The sequence below is a fragment of the Hemitrygon akajei genome, unplaced genomic scaffold (genome assembly GCF_048418815.1).
Source record: "Hemitrygon akajei unplaced genomic scaffold, sHemAka1.3 Scf000063, whole genome shotgun sequence".
Lineage (NCBI taxonomy): Eukaryota > Metazoa > Chordata > Chondrichthyes > Myliobatiformes > Dasyatidae > Hemitrygon > Hemitrygon akajei.
This window is the reverse complement of record NW_027331949.1, coordinates 251,782-272,394: the sequence shown is the minus strand read 5'-3', so window position 1 is coordinate 272,394 and position 20,613 is coordinate 251,782.

Below are 20,613 nucleotides of genomic sequence, written 5' to 3'. Positions count from 1 at the left end.
AAAGTTGGAAGTGTGATTTGTCTGGGATGACTTCGTTCAGCTGAGCAAACCTCTCCTGGAAGAAGGATGTGGAATGCAGTGACTGGTCGCTGGGTGAGTGTGTAAAAAGTTGAAAGGTTCAAATGTTCAATTTAATGTCAGAGAACCATATACAATATACTTCCTGAAGTGTGTTTTTTTTGCAAAATATGCATGAAACCAGAGAGGTACCCCAAAGAATGAATGAAAGTTAAATGTCAGAACCCCAGTTTCTCCTCCAGGTCCCCTCCCTCCCGTGCGTAAGCAGCAGCAATACCACCCCCTCCCTCCCGCGAAAATAAAAGCACCTGCTGCTGAGCACAAGCGTGAGCGAAGCGATAGCAAAGTCACAGACCTTGTAGTTACCCCAGGACTATCGCAATTCATCTGGCATTCGGCAACCCTGGCAAGGGAGAGGGAGGTGTCCCCCATTTTCAAAGCGAGCGGGAGACATAACAACAGCCCACTGGTTTATGATGTTAAAAGCCTGTATTTTTGCTTTTTTCGAACTTTGTCCGAAGATCACAAACCTCTTGGGTCTTCCGACCCACAGCGAAAGATTTTCCAGTCTCCTGCCGTGACGCCGACCATTGATCCGCCCGTCTCCAGAGCCCTGAGATCTCAGGCTTCCAAACACTGGGCCACCTCTCAGGCTTGCTGAATATCGGCCGGTCCTGAAACCCCGAGAACTGGTTCCAAGTCCACAGGAACCGAAGTCAGCGTGTAACTCCAGGTCAGGGTCTTCAAAAGAGCCCTGAAGGGGAAAAATAAAGAGATTGAAGATGGAAATAGAGCTGTTTCTGAAGATGCAAGCAAATGAGTCATTGCTTAGTGCCATCTTAACTCTGCCTCCAATCTTCCTTATGACCTTACATGGTGACTGTGATGAGCACTTACTAGAACGATGGAAGGCGGCTATTGGTGATTCTTGTCCACAGTCCATAAGCACATTTGTCAGTGGTCAGTGCAGCAGGAATGGAGCCTCCCCCAAGTCTCTGTGGTGGATGTGGAGTTTTGTCTACACCATCTGAGTCACCCATGGAAATGGGTGACTGAGTGTCGATGCAATGGCCTAGGGAGATGGGGGATGGAAAGTCCGAGAGAAGGGTGACCAAGGGAGTTGGGTGATTGAGTTGCCGTGGATGGAGGGGTGTTGGAGGGCCAAAGTGGTGTGGGAGAGACTGAGGGGAGAGTGGTGAGGAAGCTGGTGGAAGTGTTGAATGACAGGTCTGACCAATCAGAACAGACACAAGTATCTCGGTATTCCGAACAGTGTGTGTGAGGGAGGCCAATGAGCCTGGTACTTGGGTGAGCGGGATGAACAGAAGGTTGTGCAATGAGATAAACATGAAGTGAAATGAATGTGCAGATGCTGGAATAATAGAGTGGCCGTAGCATACAGGGTCAGATCTGAGTTTCCCTGGATGTTGCATCCCAGGGAATTGTTCTGGTTGTCTGATGTACAGGGAAAGAGTGACTCAGAGTGGGATTGGAGGGAATTGTTAAAGAGGGTTCTAGTCATCTGTTGGACAGTTGGAAGTGTGATTTGTCTGGGACGACTTAGTGCAGCTGAGCGGATCTCTCCTGGAAGGTGGACTTGGAATGCAGAGACTGGTCGCTGGGTGAGTGTGTGTAACATTACATCGTGGCTGTGATGGGCATTTGCTAGAACCATGGAAGGCTGGTTTTAATGACTCCTGTAGTCCCTCCTTTCACAAGCGAGCTCAATACTTTCTCTCTTACACTCATCATGTGTCCCTGATTTAAAACAGATTCAGGGTCTCTGGGGAACAGTAGGGCACAGAGCATGTCTTTGTCCACAGTCCATAAGGAGATTTGTCAGTGGTTGGTGCTGTCGTAATGGAGCCTCCCCCCAAGTCTCTGTGGTGGAGTTTTGGCTGGTCTGTGTTACCAGATCTTGGGAGCAGGTTCCTGGGAAACTGAAAGGTCTGAATGTAGATAAGTCACCTGGACCAGATGGTGTACACCCTGGAGATCAGGAAGAGGAGGCTGAAGAGATCATGGAGGCATTAGTAATGATCTTTCAAGAATCAATGGATTCTGGAATGGTCCTGGAATACTGGAAAATTGCAAATGTGACTTCACTCTTCAAGAAGGGAACAAGACAGTAGTAAGGAAACTGTAGGTCATTTATTCCAACTTCAGTGGTTGGGAAGATGTTGGAGTCCCAACTGGGTGATCTATTGTCTGTTCCTCTGTTCCAACCATGTACCCCTGTTTATTACAGATCCAACAACTGTACCAACTCCACAACTTAAGGAGACAAATCCTGAGCAAAGTGATGAATTGTCCTTGAACATGGACCCAAATACAAGCTCAGGTATCAATTGTGGGGATGGGTTTTACACAGATAATAGAGTGGCCGAGGAAAATGGCTGACAGAGTGGCCAATGGAGACGGGTGGCAGAGTGGCCAAGGGAGACGGGTGGCAGAGTGGCCGAGGGAGATGGGTGGCGGAGTGGCTGAGGGGGATGGGAGAAAAAGTGGCCGAGGGAGATGGGTAATTGAGTAACCTAGAAAGCTGGGTGATGAACTGAGGGAGATGGGTGACGGAGTGACTCTGTGCGATGGGTGATGGTGTGATCAAGGGAGATGGGTGAAGGAGTGGCCGAGGGAGATGGGTGAAGGAGTGACTGAGGGACATGTGTGATTGAGAGACCTAGAAAGATGCGTGTCAGAGGGACTGAAGGAGATAGATGACGGAGTGACTCTGGGCAATGGGTGACATATTGGCTGAGGGAGGTGGGTGATGGAGTGGATGGGAGGGGTGACGGAGTGGTCGAGGGAGTTGGGTGACGGAGTGTCCGAGGGAGATGGGTGAAGCAGTGGCCAAAGGTGATGGGCGATTGAGTGACCTAGAAAGTAGGGTGATGGAGAAAGAGGGAGATGGGTGACGGAGTTGCTCTGTGCGATGGGTGATGGTATGATCGAGGGAGATGGGTGGAGTGGCTGAGGGAGATAGTCGATTGTGTGGCCATGGACAATGGGAGTAGAAGGGCCAAAGTGGTGTAGGAGAGACTGAAGGGTGAGAGGTGAGGAATGAGGTAAAATAATGTTGTATGACAGGTCTGACCAATTGGAATGGACACATGTATTTCGGTATTCCGAACATTGGGTGTGGGGGAGGCCACTGGGCCTGGTACGTGGGTGAGCGGGATGAACAGAGGGCCGTGGGAGATGGGTAACATAGTGACTGAGGGAGATTGGTGATTGAGTGACCTGGAGAGATGGTGACAGAGGGACCGAGGGAAATGGATGATGGAGTGACTCTGGGTGATGGGTGACTGAGTGACTAAGGGAGGTGTTTTATGGAGGGACTGAAGACAGAGGCATGTGGGAGGGCCAAAAGGATATGGCAGTGACTGAGGGGGTAGGGGTGAGGAAGCAGGAAAATGAGTGTTGAGGGGTGAGGAAGCAGGTAAATGAGTGTTCCATGACAAGTCTGACCAATCAGAACAGACACAAGTATCTCGGTATTCCGAGCAGTGGATGTTGGGGAGGTCAATGAGCCTGGTCCCTGGGTGAGCAGGATGAAGAGAAGTCCATTCTTTGAGATAAACATGAAGTGAAATGAATGTACAGATGCTGGGGTAATTGAGTGACTGTAGAATATAGGGTCAGATCTGAGATCCCTAGATGTTGCATCCCAGAGAATTGTTCTGGAGTGACTGACAAACAGGCAACAAGTGAATCAGAGTGGAAATGGAGAGATTGTTAAAGAGGTTTCTAGCTATCTGTTGGAAAGATGGAGCCTGTCTGGTTGGGATGACTTGGGTCAGCAGAGCAGACCCCTTATGGAAAGTCAATCAGAATCAATGGACTGACGTGGGGGAGATATGATGGAGTGACCGAGGGAGACTGTGAAGGCATCTCACAAGAATCAATGGATTCTACGTTTGTATAATGGTTCTGGAATACAAGAAAATTGCAAAAGTCACTCCACTCTTCAAGAAATGAGAGAGGCAGAAGGATGGAAACGATAGGCCAGTTATTCCAACCTCAGTGGTTGGGAAGATATTGGATTCCAAACTGGGTGATCAGTTGTCTGTTTCTCTGTTCCCACCATGTACCGCTGTTTATTACAGATCCAACATATTTACCAACTCCACGACCCAATGGGACAGCTCCTGAGCCAACTGATGAATTGTCCTCGACCACGGACCCAGATACAAGCTCAGGTATCAGTTGTGGGGATGGGTTTTACACAGACTCCTTTCTGAAATTATCAACCAAGGGATTCAATCAGAGTCAAGGGAGGTGGGTGATGGAGGGGATGGAGGGGCTGAGGGAGATGGGTGATGTAGGGGCCAAAGGAAATGGGTGATGTTGTGACCCAGGGAGATGGGTAACATAGTGACTGAGGGAGACTGGTGATTGAGTGACCTGGAGAGATGGGTGACAGAGGGAGATGGATGATGGAGTGACTCTGGGTGATGGGTGACCGAGTGACTAAGGGATGTGTTTTATGGAGGGACTGAGGACAGAGGCATGTGGGAGGGCCAAAAGGATGTGCCAGTGACCGAGGGAGGAGGGATGAGGAAGCAGGAAAATGAGTGTTCCATGACATCTGATGAATCAGAATGGACACAGATATCTCAGCATTCCGAGCAGCGGGTGTGGGGGAGGCCAATGAGCCTGGTACTTGGGTGAGCAGGATGAACAGAACTCCATGCTTTGAGATAAATATGAAGTGAAATGAATGTACAGATGCTGGGGATAATTGAGTGACCGTAGCATTTTGGGTCAGATCTGAGAATCCCTGGATGGTGTGTCCTTGAGAATTGTTCTGGAGTGTCTGACAAACAGGCAAAGAGAGACTCGGGGAAATTGGCAAAGAGGGTTCTAGCCATCTGGTGGAAATTTTTAAGTTATGTGTTTGGGACAACTGAGGACAGCTGAGCAGATCTCTCATGGGAGGAGGATGTGGAATGCAGTGACTGGTGGTTGGATGAGTGTGTATAAACTTATATTAAGGCTGTGATGGGCATTTGCTGGTATGAGTGAAGGCTGGTTTTGGTGATTCCTGTAGTCTCATCCCAACACAAGCGAGTTTAATATTTCTCTCCTGCACTCCCCATGATTTAAAGCAGATTCAGGGTCTCTTGAGAACAGTAGCTGTATACAGAGTGTGAACCCACTGTGTCTTTGTCCACAGCCCCAGAACCAGCTAAAAGTACAAGTGTCCATTGGGGACAAGTGTCCATAAATGAAGTGTCACACAGGACTCTATGGTAGAGCTCTGTCTGGTTTGTTTGGTCAATTGAATAAGTTCACAGGTTACAGAACCTCTCCTTGTAACTCAGGCACTCAAGTCCAGGCAAAGTCTTGTGGATATTTTCCTCACACTTTCTGCTTTAGTAACATCATTCATGATATCATGATATTCATGATAGTAGAATCAGGATGATAAAAGCTGTGTGATATGACTGACCTATAATTTCCTTTCTTCTGCTTCCCTCCCTTCCTAAAGAGTAGAGCGACCCTTTTTCCAATTTTCCTGTCCTCTTGAACCATTCCAAAATCTCATGATGCTTGAAAGACCATTACCCATGCTTCCACAATTCCTTAAGCTGCCTCTTTCATCCACTGGGGTGTAGTCCCTCTCCCTCAGGTGAATTATCTACTTTCAGACTGTTTTCTCTAAGCAACTCCTTAGTAACCACAACTCACTCACATCTGCCCCCTGCCACCTCTGAATTTATGGCATACTGCTTGTGTCTTCCACAGTGAAGACTGACACAAAATAATTATGTCGTTCGACACCATTTCTCTGTTTCAGATTACTAACTCTCCAGCGTCATTTTTCAGCAGTCCGAAAGCCACCTCATTTCTCATTTACTCTTTTATATCTGAAACTTTTGGAATCTTCTTTTATATTACTGTATTGGATAACTTTCGTTCATATTTCATCTTGTCACTTATGTTTCTTCCTTAGTTGTCTTCTGTTGGTTATTCAAAGCTTCCCAGTTATCTAACTTCCCACTAATTCTTTCTATATTTTATGCCCTCTCTTTTCCTTTTATGCATCTTTGAGTTCCCTTGTCGGCTACAGTTGCCTTACCCTCCCTTGAGAATACTTCTTCATCCTTCACCTTCAGAAGTGCCTCCAGAGATTCTTGCCATTGTTCTTCTGTCTTTTTTCATTGCTTGTGTTCCCTTCCGATCAACTTTGACCAGCTGCTCTCTCAGGTCCTTCTAATTCCCTTAACTCCACTCAGCTACTGATACATCTGACTTTATATTCTCCCTTTGAAACTGTAGGGTGAATTCTACCATATTATGCTCAGTGCCTCTGAAGTGTTCCACTACCTTAAGCTCCCTAATCAAATCTGGCTCAATAAGCAACACCCCCTGTATAGAATCACCTTTCCCCTTGTGGACTCATTTACAAGCTGTTCCAAAATGCCACATTTCAGGCATTCTCCAAATTCCCTTTCTAGTAACCTGATTTTCCCAATTTATCTGCATATTGGATTCCCCCATGACTATCACAACTATCCCTTTTCAAAAGCCTTTTCTATCTGCTGTTGGCACTTGCATCCCACATCTGTTTGAAGGCCTGTATACAACTCCCATCTTTTTACCCTTAACTCTACCCACAAGGAATCTACATGTTCTGATCCAATGCTACCTCTTCCTAAGGATTTGCTTTCAGTTTTTACCAACAGAACCACACAACCCCTTCTGTGTCCCTGCTTGTTGTTTCTTTACAACATTTATCCTTGGATGTTAAGCTCCTTGCTATGATCTTCTTTTAGCTGTGACTCACTGACGACCACAATCTCCAAACTGCTCTACCGTATCATCCACCTTATTCCATATACCGTGAGCATTCAAATGTAACACTTCCAGCCCTGTATTCATCACTTTTTGATTTTTCCCCCATGTTACACTTCAACTCATCCACTGACCTATCATCTGGCTGTCTTTCTGGATAATCTCACTACACACTGCCTCCAGCTGTATACCAACTGCTCCCTCCTCAGCCCTATCTCTCCAGTTGTCATCTCCTTGCCAAGTTAGTTTAAACCCTCCCCAGCATCTCCAGCAAACTTGTCCACAAGGATATGAGTCCCCTTTGTGTTCAGGTCTTTTTAGAACAGGTCAGATCATCCGCAGAAGATATCCCATTGATCGAGAAGGCTGAAACCCTGCCCCCTGCACCAATCGTCAGCCACTCATTCATCTGTACCATCATCCTATTCCTGCTTTGACTAACATGTGACACTGGGAGCAATCCAGAGATCTCTTGGAAATCTTGCAGACTCGATGGGCTGAATGGTTTAATTCTGTTCTATGTCTAATAATCTTCTGGTCTTCCATAACTTACTGTGCAGCCCCCTTCCCCCTTTCCCCTTTCTACCTATGTTACTGGTGCCAATGTGCACCATGACCTCTGGCTGCTCACCCTCCCTCTTGAGAATACTCTGCAGCCAATCTGAGTCAACCTTTATCCTAGTACCTGGGAGGCAACACACCTTCCTGGCGTCTGCTTCTCAGCCACAGAATCTGCTGTCAGTCCCCCGAACTATTGCTCAACTTGAATTTGCCCTTTCCGTCTGAGCCTCAGAGTCAGCCACATTGCCATGACCTGGTGGATTCTATTGTGATTTGATCGGTCATCCCCCAGCAGTATCCAAAGGGGTATGCTTGCTGCTGAGTGGAGCAGCCACAGGGGAACCCTGCACTATCTGCTTACACCCTATGGTTCTACAAATGATCAACATTTTACTATCTGAAGCCTACACTCTGGGTGTGAGTAACACAGTAAAAATCTCATCTATGAAGCCTCCAGGATGTGCCTGAATCTGTCCAGCTCAGATCCCTGATGTCCTCAGTCAGGAGCTGAAGTTGGACTTCCTTCAGATGTAGTCATCAGGCGGACCATTAGGTACCTTGAAACAGGCATTCCATTGCCCTAGCTACCATCCTGCCTACACTTGCTATATCTTTGGCTCTAACATCTTAAGCTCAAGTTCTACAATTAGCTAAGTGACTGCAAACAACTCAGTGTCTTGGCCTCTGCCTGTTCTTGCCAAAGTCTGTGAGACAAAGGCTGACCATTCTATCACTGGCTCACTCCAACAATGGCCGCTCAGCTTACACTGCATTTCTTTTTATTGACCTTTGATACATTACTAATGATCCTAGTGATTTCTTCCTTGGCAAACATGTCCCATCAGGTCTCTGACACTGTTTAAATCTGGTGCATAAAGTCCACAAGGAACAGTCTCCAACTCACTCCGCAACCTTCTGCCCAGCAGACAAGTCCTGACTGGCCTCTGTCACTTTTTAAACCTGGCACGTGAAATCCATAAAAGACACTCTCCAATTCACTCTGCAGTCTCCCACTCAGCAGTTATCAGTGGAAAGAACAAAGCTTATCTCTAGAGGAGAGGAATAAGAAAGGGAGATGGGATCCATGCCAGGATGCAGAGTGGAGATTGTAGGAGTGAAAGGAAAGTACCTGATCTGGGACTGTCTGTGTGCACAGTGTTGTCTTCAAGCTCAGGTGTCACTAGTGAGGATTACTAAGGGGAACTGTGAGTCCCATGTTTCTTCATGAAATTCATCCCCACTTGGAAGGAGGGTAATATCAATTGTTTGGGAGGGAAGGGATGGTGAAGGTAAGAGGGATCATGTTGATTTCAACATGGATCTAGCTCTCTGCTCTCAAAATGTCTGTCTCAGCCTGATGACTTTTCTCACAGTCCACACTCTCCAGTCTCTCTGTTGTTTCACTCCAGATCCCAAGACATCCACAAGTGAAGAAGCTAGCGAATCATCAACTGGAGAACCCACCCAGCAACCTTCATCTGTCCCAGCGGGAGACACATTTACAGGTAGCAAATCCTGTGTCTGTGGGGGGTTCATTCAGTCTCTCCCATTCTCTGACCAAGAATGTCCCATAGATTAATTCACCTGCTGGCCATGCAGTGCAGTGTGGAGTATTGTCAACAGTTTTGAGACCCATATCTCAGAAAGGATGTGTTGTCATTGGAGAAACCAGAGCAGGTTCATGAGCACGATTCCGGGAATGAAGGTGTTAACATGTGAGGATCGTTTGGCAGCTGTGGGCCTGTACTCACTGGAATTTAGAAGAGTGCAGGGGGATCTCATTGAAACCCACCAAATATTGAAAGGACTAGATAGAGTGGATGTGGAGAGGATGTTTCCTACGGTGGGTGAGTCCAGAATTAGTGGGCCCAGCCTCAAAATTGAAGGATGACTCTCTAGAACAGAGGTAAGGAGAATTTTTTTTTATAGCCAGAGAGCAGAGAATCTGTGGAGTGTCCTGCCACAGATTGTGGTGGAGGTCACATCCAAGGATATAGTTAAAGCAAAAATTGATAGTTTCCTGATTGGTCAGGGCATCAAAGGCTATGGCAAGAAGATAGGTGTATGGGAGGGTTGAGTGGAATCTGAGATCAGCCATGATAGAATGGGCTGAATGGCCTAATGCTCTTGCTGGTCTTATGGTCTCATGATAGGGGAGAATGACATCAATTTTTCACGTTTCTCCTCTCTGCCACATTTCAGCATCAGCTCAGGTCACTTATACCAGTAGTTTGGATTTGAGCATCACACCAAAAGCTCAAATTACAGAAAGAAATACTTCCAGGAAATTCACTCTATCTCACGTTGACAGTTGTTTAGGAGAGCAATTTGGTCGTGCAAGACTACGTGTCTTAGAGTCTTAGAGATTTCACTGTAGAGGGTAATCCACCATTCCCCTAAATCCCTGTCTCACCCTGATGATGTATTTTGGTGATTGTAGTCTGGCAAACTCTGATGTTCTGTTTTTCTTTTATTGTCTGCATCTGCTGACTTCCAAAGATGTTATCGATGACGGCAAGTCATCGACTAGAAGACCGATTCAGGAAACATCCTCTCCCCAAGAGGAGGAAACCTGCTCAGGTATTGTGTGTGTGTGTGTGTGTGTGTGTGTGTGTGTGTGTGTGTGTGTGTGTGTGTGTGTGTGTGTGTGTGTGTGTGTGTGTGTGTGTGTGTGTGTGTGTGTGTGTGTGTGTGTGTGTGTGTGTGTGTGTGTGTGTGTGTGTGTGGTTATGTAAGCTGCTTTAGTGGAGGGTCCTCATTCTGAGTTGGTGCCCAATAACATCAGGTGTGATCCACCCAATGGATGCAGGAACAAATACGATACTAACCCCTCTAAAACTATTGTATTTCTTGTATAAACATCACAGCACACCCTCTGCTTACATTTCCTCAGTCCATAGCTTCTATGCTCAAAGACCCTTGCTCTCTGATGGTCTCTATATCTACTTTCTGAATGCTCCCCACCCCTCACACTGCACCCTGACTGCCTTTCTGTGAGAATCCGTGCATCTCATCTGTGAAGGTCAGTTAATCGCATTTGTTGTATTCAGAATTAGAGTCAGACAAGCCCTTCTCCCTGTCATCTGTCTTCATCCCTTCTCATTCATCCCAGCCCACTCAACCTTATGCCCCCGCTGAGCCCCCTTTGCATTTCAGTGCAGATCATGATGTGTTTAATCTTCTGGAGCCAGGGTTTCTGATCTCACCTTCACAATCCCCCAAGCCATGTGTGTTGCTGCCTCTGTGTCAGGCCAGGTGAAAATGTGACTGAATACTGCATTAATCTTCCAGTAAAGGGGCTCCCAACAAAGGAGGAATGTGAGAATATGATTAGCAAGGCTCAGGTGTTTTATGTTGGACAGAGTAACCAGGGAATCTCCAAGGAGCATCTCCATCAGGTGAGAGATTTATTCCACATGTAATCTGGTTTGAAAGTTCTGACTAAAATATAGCTGTGGTTGTATTTCCCCACCCTAGTGAGCCTCTTTTTTCCCCTCCCATGTCCAGTGAACCCCCATTGTTTCTCATTGAACTGTGATTGTCCTTCCTCTGTGATGAACAGTTACTGCTCCCAATTTGCCATTTGTAGTTATTGTTGTTTCCCTACCACAATCAAAGTTATTTAAACTCTCTACAACCGTCCCACCTTTCCATAGTCTGCACTTCCCCAATCAACCTTACTCCTTCATTCCCAGGTACCACTGAGATTTCTATTGTAGGGAAAGGGGCTTAACTGGTCTAACTGGTTTGTGCAATCATCTTTGGGTGGCGGGGTGAAGATACATCTCCACCAAATGAGGTGCAAGTTTGCTCCTTCCCTCCACTGCCCTGCAGGTTACCCTTGGGTTAGGGGTGACACTACTAAGCCCCCAGGTCAGGGTCATGGGCAACCAATGGAACAGGCATGGTTGTATGAGCAGCTGGTATCCTGATTATGCAACTCTGTACAGCCAATCTCTGAAGACTGTCGATCATGGCTGGGATAAACCATCTTGTAAGTGAAGGCAATGGCAAAGCACTTCTGTAAAAAAAAAGTGCTATTGCTTGCATGGTGGTTGGTGGGAGGTGGGGTTGATACTTCTGCTGAAGCGAGTGGGCGGGGGAGTGTTGATGCTTTTGCTGTTGCTTATCCATGGGAGGGGGAGGGGGCCTTTTGTGGTTCTAACGTTTTCTGTCATTTTTTCTATGTGCTTTTTTTCCTGTTTCGTGGATGTCTGTGAAGAGTAAGAATTTCAGGTTGTATGCTGTGTACATTCTCAGATATTGAAACATTGAACAATCATGGTCATAGATAGACATAATAGTGATGAGTGGAACCATTTCAATCAAGGGATTCCAGTCTTTTTTAATGCCGTGGAGCTTTGCCATTTATTGAGGGATCTGTGGATCCCACGTTGGGAAACCCTGATCTAGATTGAGGGAGGTGAAAGGAATTCCCTGGTTTCTTTGGAGGATGTGGGTAGCATTCCATTTTATTTGGGTGTGGAGGGGCAAGGGTTGGAATATGTGGTCTGACATGGCAATGTTCTCCCTTCCAGTTAAAGGACAACATAATCCTTATTTAGGAGGAAGGGGTTACCTGTAGTCATGGTTTGGACGAGGTGCAAGTGTGCAGTGTGGGGCCTTCATTGTTTTGGAAGAGGAGATGCTCAGGTGTGCTGGGCAAGATGATTCCCCTGGTGTCCACACAGGGAGATTTCCATGAACTGTGAGGCAAATGGTGTCCTCTGGTGTGATGGATGGTGATTTCCCCTGGTAGGGGTAGGGTTGCACGTTGATTTATCAGGAATGTGAATAATCTGATTCAGAAGGAATGGGATTCTGCCAGTATTTAGTGGGTGTAGTTCTTGGTGTGAAGGAGAGGCAATCTTTTGATGTTCAGAGATTGATTCGGTGGGTGATGGGGGTAGGTGTAATGGGGCGGGGTTTCTGCTGTCCTGGTCTGAGTCATCATCCCCACATAGTGCTGTCTAACCGTGTTTCTTCACCTGCCCCTCACCATCAACTGCCCTAGTCAATAGGTGAGATGTCGAGAGAGCAAGTATGTCCTGTCCAAGTGCAAAGGTTACTGGAACAGAGAATGCAGGAGGAGAGAAAGGAATTGATGCTCTGGATCCTGGATTGCTTCATTCAATGTATCACTGGATAATGGGTTGGGGTTAGTGCTGGTGGGGAAACTGGGATGATGGTGGGAAACCAGTTCCTATTTCAACCAGTCAAGGAAAAGTGGAATGCTTATTTTGTAGGAAAGAGCTATTTGTGGTTTGGGGCAGGAGCTGTCTTACAGAGGAAAAGGATAGCTTTGCATCTTCACAGGTGGGATCTTCATTGGTTTGGAAAACAAGATTCCCAGCTGTGCTGGGAAGATGATTCCCCTGAACAAGATTTCCATGAACTATGAGGAAGAGGTGTTATTTAGTGTGTTGGAAAGTGACTTGCCCTGGTGAGGGTTGGGTTGGTTGGTGATTAGTGAGGAACATGAATGGTCTGATTTGGAAGCGATTAAGTCTCCCTGTGTTTGGGGATGTGGCTCTTGGTGTGAAGAAGAGGTATTTTCTTGGTGTTAAGTGATGAATTTCTGTGGATGATGGTGGGCGGAGGGAAGCTCTCAGATGTCCTCCCTGGGGTCATGAACCCCACCCAGTGCAAATTAACCACCTTTCCTCACCCATTCCTCATCATCAACTGCCCTGGTCCACAGATGCGTGAGCTGCTGATAGAGCAGACCCCCTGCAAGTACGTCCTGTCCAAGAGCAGAAGTTAAACAGAACAGAGAATGCTGGAAGAGGGAAAAGAGATGATGCAGAAGATCCTGGATCATCGGCATTCAATGTATCACTGTATTCAATGTATTGGTGGGGTGGGGATGGTGGTGGGGTGTTGTGCTGGGGAATCTGGGCTGGTGGGAAAATCAAAGCAGAAATTACATAATTATCTGTTTAGTCTTTCTTCTGCATTTCCTACATGTTATTGATAAACATACTACTCTTTTCAATTTCCAAAGTATAAAGTAAATTATTAAAGCACATTATGTCACCACAAATGATCCTGCGATTCATTTACTTGCAAATCTACAGAATAATGATCATTACAGAATCAATGAAATCAATGCCCAACCTATGCGTCCAACCACAGTGCAGAAGACAACAAACTGTGGAAATAGAAAATGAAAGATGATAATAATAAATAAATCAGCACTAAATATTGAAAACATGGGGTGAAGAGTTCTTGAAAGTGGCTCGGGGAAACTTTCAATGATGGGACAATTTGAGTGAAGTTACCCCACTTTCCTGCGTGTGAACACTACATCACTAATTCAACTGCCTTTCTGGATGAGTCTCTCGTGAGGGACCTTGTCAAATGTCTTACTAAAGTCCATATAGACCACATCCACTGCCCTAGCCTCATCAATTTCTTTTGTTACCTCTTCAAAAGCTCAATCAGGTTCGTGAGGTACAAACTTCCCTTCACAAAGCCATGTTGACTATCCATGAGTAGACTATACTTCTCCAAATGCTCGTAGATCCTATTCTTAGGAATCCTTTCCAGTAGTTTGCAGACCACCCATGTAAGACTCACCAGTCTATAGTTCCCAGGTTTCTCCCTATTACCTTTTTTGAAACAAGGGAACTACATTTGCCATTCTCCAGTCCTTTGGCTCTTACCCTGCAGCCAAAGAGGACTCAAAGATCATCAGGGGCTGGTGAAGACCGGCCTGAGGTAGATCTTCCATCTGTAAAGCAGAAAAGGGAAGTGGGAGAGTGAAGGAAATGGAACAAGGGCATTTGTAAAAAGCATGGCTGGTAGAGAGGTAGAGAGGAAGGAGATGGAGAGGGGAGATGCACAGGGTGAGAAATGAGATGGGAGAAGAACAGGGGTGAAGGGCTGAAGAGAAAGTGAGACTGGGGAGGGAAAAAGATGGAAAGAAGCCGGTGAGTTAAAGGGTGAGAAAATGGGAAAGGGAATTGAATGAGAAAGGGATGTGCAGACAAAAGGCTGGGAGAATAAGATAAAGTGAAGATCAAGAGGAATGATGAGGAGGGAAGATTGTGCATCAGTGGGAGAGAGAAGGGTTAGAGACACGATGGAGCATTTGAGAAAATGAGAAAGAAATATATATAGACAGAACACGAGGGTGGGAATGGTGGAGGGGAGGAACTTGGAGATGGACCAGAGGACAAGGTCAGCTGAAAGGACACAAGTTTACCAAGGAGGTGAGGGAGAATTTCTTCTCTCCACACCTGGTCATATGCAACTTAACAGAAACAGCACCAGAGGCTGGTATTGAACCGAAACTTGGAAGAGGAATGGAGTAAGAGAATGAGATGGCGATGCAGGGTGAGAAAGAAAATAGAATGAGAGGGAATAGGAAATAAAGAGGGAGTTAAAGAATAGGAGGAATGGAAAGAGATACAACGAGAGAGAGAGACAGAGGGAGGGATAGGGTGAATGTGTGAGGGAGAATGGGAGTTTGTGGGAAGGATAGAAAGAAAACTGGAGGAAGAGTGTGGGATGGGAGGAAGGCAGACAGTGTGCAGATATACTCTCCCCTAAAAATGAGTAGGGAGAAAGATGGTGCACCACAAGGAGAGAGGGGGAGATGGACAGAGTAAGCTTTCAGAAAGGGAGTAGAACAAAACAGGACCAGAGATCAAGGATCCAGCTTCTCTCCCCATCATCTTCCCATCGGTCAGGATATATGGTGTAAGCTTCCCCGGTCCATTGGGACGAGACTCCCCACCACATTAGCTGTGCACACACTCCCTGACCTTCACACTATCCACCCTTTCTGCTTTGCCAGCTCCTCCAGCTGAGGGCACCACTGCTCAGCTCTCGATATTGAGCTGCAATTACAGATGATAAAAAAGGAACACCTCTCTCAAATGATTGCATCAGGCAGTTCCACATTTATTGAACATACACACCTAGCAATAGAAATGCCAGTCATCAGCTTCACTACCAAATAATATTCAGGAATGTCAATGATCCCTTGGCTTTCAGGCCTTCAAACCCTTGCAGACTGAGCTCCCGTCCCCATATGACCCATTATACGATCTCTGCACTCTGTTCTCCAAGGCCCCATCCCAATCCCCCCCTCACTAACTGTAGGAATCTGTGGCCAGAGATCGACTTTACATGCTCGTCGTGAAAGTTAGAGAACGGGAGTGTGTCAGAGGGAGAGATGGAGAATGTGAGTGTGTCAGAGCAAAGAATGGAGAATGAGAGTGGGTCAGAGGGGTAGATAGAGAACAAGAGTATGTCAGAGGGAGAGATGGACAATAAGAGTGCATCCGAGAGAGATGGAGAACTAGAGTGTATCAGAGGAAGAGATGGAGAACGAGAGTGTGCCAGAGGGAGATGGAGAATGAGAGAGTGTCAGAGGGAGAGATGGAGAAGGAGAGTGCATCAGGCAGATGTGTAGGGGTGTCATGGTCATTGGGTGGATCTGTGCGATTGTACCTAGATGTTTGTGCAAGGATGGACAGAATACTTTCCTCAGTACCTCCGGAGGTGTGGATACCTTCCTCACTACATCACAAATCATAACACCATCACAGCTCTGTGTTTAGTTCAGAGTTCAGTGTACACTTTGTGAGTGTACACACTCAGCTGTGTGTACACCGAGATGTAACACTGAGCATCGTAGGAAGTCATTCCTACCTGTGGCCATCAAACTTTACAACTCTTCCCTCGGAGAATCAGACACCCTGAGCCAAAAGGCTGGTCCTGGACTTATTTCCACTTGGCATGAATAACTTATTATTATTTAATTATTTATGGATTTATATTGCTATATTTCTACACTATTCTTGGTTGGGGCGGCTGTAACAAAACCCAATTTCCCTCTGGATCAATAAAGTATGTCTGTCTGTCTCTTTATTGAAAACCCATTTATTTTGCACGTAATTGTAGTTCAGTCAAAAAATTAACAGCAAATGATTGAAGCCCAGTATCAGCTGAATTTCCATTTTATACTAACTCCAGATGTTTGTCATACTGACCCGGTCCTGTAGTGAGGGGTGTCGGTGTTTACAGACCGTACACTGTGGAAGGTGTGTGACGTCTCACACTGACCCGGTCCTGTAGTGAGGGGTGTCGGTGTTTACGGGGACCGTACACTGTGGAAGGTGTGTGACGTCTCACACTGACCCGGTCCTGTAGTGAGGGGTGTCGGTGTTTACGGGGACCGGACACTGTGGAAGGTGTGTGACGTCTCACACTGACCCGGTCCTGTAGTGAGGGGTGTCGGTGTTTACAGACCGTACACTGTGGAAGGTGTGTGACGTCTCACACTGACCCAGTCCTGTAGTGAGGGGTGTCGGTGTTTAGATAGATAGATAGATAGATAGATAGATACTTTATTCATCCCCATGGGGAAATTCAACTTTTTTTCCAATGTCCCATACACTTGTTGTAGCAAAACTAATTACATACAATACTTAACTCAGTAAAAAATATGATATGCATCTAAATCACTATCTCAAAAAGCATTTATAATAGCTTTTAAAAGGTTCTTAAGTTCTGGCGGTTGAATTGTAAAGCCTAATGGCATTGGGGAGTATTGACCTCTTCATCCTGTCTGAGGAGCATTGCATCGATAGTAACCTGTCGCTGAAACTGCTTCTCTGTCTCTGGATGGTGCTATGTAGAGGATGTTCAGAGTTTTCCATAATTGACCGTAGCCTACTCAGCACCCTTCGCTCAGCTACCGATGTTAAACTCTCCAGTACTTTGCCCACGACAGAGCCCGCCTTCCTTACCAGCTTATTAAGACGTGAGGCGTCCCTCTTCTTAATGCTTCCTCCCCAACACGCCAACACAAAGAAGAGGGCGCTCTCCACAACTGACCTATAGAACATCTTCAGCATCTCACTACAGACATTGAATGACGCCAACCTTCTAAGGAAGTACAGTCGACTCTGTGCCTTCCTGCACAAGGCATCTGTGTTGGCAGTCCAGTCTAGCTTCTCGTCTAACTGTACTCCCAGATATTTGTAGGTCTTAACCTGCTCCACACATTCTCCATTAATGATCACTGGCTCCATATGAGGCCTAGATCTCCTAAAGTCCACCACCATCTCCTTGGTCTTGGTGATATTGAGACGCAGGTAGTTTGAGTTGCACCATATCACAAAGTCCTGTATCAGTTTCCTATACTCCTCCTCCTGTCCATTCCTGACACACCCCACTATGGCCGTGTCATCAGCGAACTTCTGCACATGGCAGGACTCCGAGTTATATTGGAAGTCTGATGTGTACAGGGTGAACAGGACCGGAGAGAGTACGGTTCCCTGCGGCGCTCCTGTGCTGCTGACCACCGTGTCAGACCTACAGTCTCCCAACCGCACATACTGAGGTCTATCTGTCAAGTAGTCCACTATCCAATCCACCATGTGAGAGTCTACTCCCATCTCCGTTAGTTTGTGCCTTAAGATCTTGGGCTGGATGGTGTTAAAGGCACTAGAGAAGTTAAGGAATGTAATCCTCACAGCACCACTGACCCCATCCAGGTGAGAGAGTGATTTGTGCAGCAAATATGTGATAGCATCCTCCACTCCCACCTTCTCCTTATACGCAAACTGAAGAGGATCCTGGGCGTGCCTGGTTTGTGGCCTCAGATTCTGTATTATCAGCCGCTCCATGGTCTTCATCACGTGCGACGTCAAGGCAACAGGTCTGAAGTCATTCAACTCCTTTGGTTGTGGTTTCTTCGGTACCGGGACAATACAGGATGTTTTCCACTGTCTGGGTACTCTTCTCTGCTCCAGGCTCATGTTGAAGATGCGCTGCAGTGGTTCTCCCAGCTCAGTCGCACAGGCCCTCAGTAATCGTGGGGAAACTCCATCCGGTCCAGCTGCCTTGCTGGTACAGATCTTCCTCAGTTGACCTTCCACCTGTGCAGCCGTAATCCTGGGCGTGGGCAAGGTCTCCTGTGAGTGGCTATTTTCCTGTGAGGGAAGTAAGCCTGGTGTGGATTTCTGCGGTGAGGATGAGATTGTGCTGTCGAACCTGTTGAAGAAGTTGTTCAGCTGGTTCGCTTTCTCCACATCTCCACTTATGTTCGCCCCCCGCTTTGCACCGCATCTGGTGATGATCTTCATCCCATCCCACACCTCCTTCATGCTTTTTTTCTGCAGCTTTTGTTCTAGCTTCCTCCTATACTGCTCCTTTGCCCCCCTTATCTGTACTCTGAGTTCCTTCTGAACTCTTTTAAGCTCCAACTGATCACCATCTTTAAAGGCCCTCTTCTTCTGGTTTAGGAGGCCTTTGATGTGACTAGTGATCCAGGGCTTATTATTGGGATAGCAGCGAACAGTTCTAACAGGGACAACGGCATCCACACAAAAGTTAATATAGTCCGTTGTGCATTCAGTGACCTCCTCAACGCCCCCACAGAGCCCCCCTTGCAGTACATCCCAGTTAGTAGTACCGAAGCAGTCTCTCAGGGCCTGTTCAGCTTCAGGAGTCCACTTCCTAAAAGAGCGTGTGGTAGTGGGATGCCTCATCACAATTGATTTATATCTGGGCTGTAACAACCGTACACTGTGGAAGGTGTGTGACGTCTCACACTGACCCGGTCCTGTAGTGAGGGGTGTCGGTGTTTACAGACCGTACACTGTGGAAGGTGTGTGACGTCTCACACTGACCCGGTCCTGTAGTGAGGGGTGTCGGTGTTTACAGACCGTACACTGTGGAAGGTGTGTGACGTCTCACACTGACCCGGTCCTGTAGTGAGGGGTGTCGGTGTTTACGGACCGTACACTGTGGAAGGTGTGTGACGTCTCACACTGACCCGGTCCTGTAGTGAGGGGTGTCGGCGTTTACAGACCGTACACTGTGGAAGGTGTGTGACGTCTCACACTGACCCGGTCCTGTAGTGAGGGGTGTCGGTGTTTACGGACCGTACACTGTGGAAGGTGTGTGACGTCTCACACTGACCCGGTCCTGTAGTGAGGGGTGTCGGCGTTTACAGACCGTACACTGTGGAAGGTGTGTGACGTCTCACACTGACCCGGTCCTGTAGTGAGGGGTGTCGGTGTTTACAGACCGTACACTGTGGAAGGAGCGTGACGTCTCACACTGACCCGGTCCTGTAGTGAGGGGTGTCGGTGTTTACAGACCGTACACTGTGGAAGGTGTGTGACGTCTCACACTGACCCGGTCCTGTAGTGAGGGGTGTCGGTGTTTACAGACCGTACACTGTGGAAGGTGTGTGACGTCTCACATTGACCCGGTCCTGTAGTGAGGGGTGTCGGTGTTTACAGACCGTACACTGTGGAAGGTGTGTGACGTCTCACACTGACCCGGTCCTGCAGTGAGGGGTGTCGGTGTTTACAGACCGTACACTGTGGAAGGTGTGTGTGTCTCACACTGACCCGGTCCTGTAGTGAGGGGTGTCGGTGTTTACAGACCGTACACTGTGGAAGGTGTGTGACGTCTCACACTGACCCGGTCCTGTAGTGAGGGGTGTTGGTGTTTACAGACCGTACACTGTGGAAGGTGTGTGACGTCTCACACTGACCCGGTCCTGTAGTGAGGGGTGTCGGTGTTTACAGACCGTACACTGTGGAAGGTGTGTGACGTCACACACTGACCCGGTCCTGTAGTGAGGGGTGTCGGTGTTTACGGGGACCGTACACTGTGGAAGGTGTGTGACGTCTCACACTGACCCGGTCCTGTAGTGAGGGGTGCCGGTGTTTACAGACCGTACACTGTGGAAGGTGTGTGACGTCTCACACTGACCCAGTCCTGTAGTGAGGGGTGTCGGTGTTTACAGACCGTACACTGTGGAAGGTGTGTGACGTCTCACACTGACCCGGTCCTGTAGTGAGGGGTGTCGGTGTTTACGGGGACGGTACACTGTGGAAGGTGTGTGACGTCTCACACTGACCCGGTCCTGTAGTGAGGGGTGTCGGTGTTTACAGACCGTACACTGTGGAAGGTGTGTGACGTCTCACACTGACCCGGTCCTGTAGTGAGGGGTGTCGGTGTTTACAGACCGTACACTGTGGAAGGTGTGTGACGTCTCACACTGACCCGGTCCTGTAGTGAGAGGTGTTGGTGTTTACAGACCGTACACTGTGGGAGGTGTGTGACGTCTCACACTGACCCGGTCCTGTAGTGAGGGGTGTCGGTGTTTACGGACCGTACACTGTGGAAGGTGTGTGACGTCTCACACTGACCCGGTCCTGTAGTGAGGGGTGACGGTGTTTACGGGGATCGTACACTGTGGAA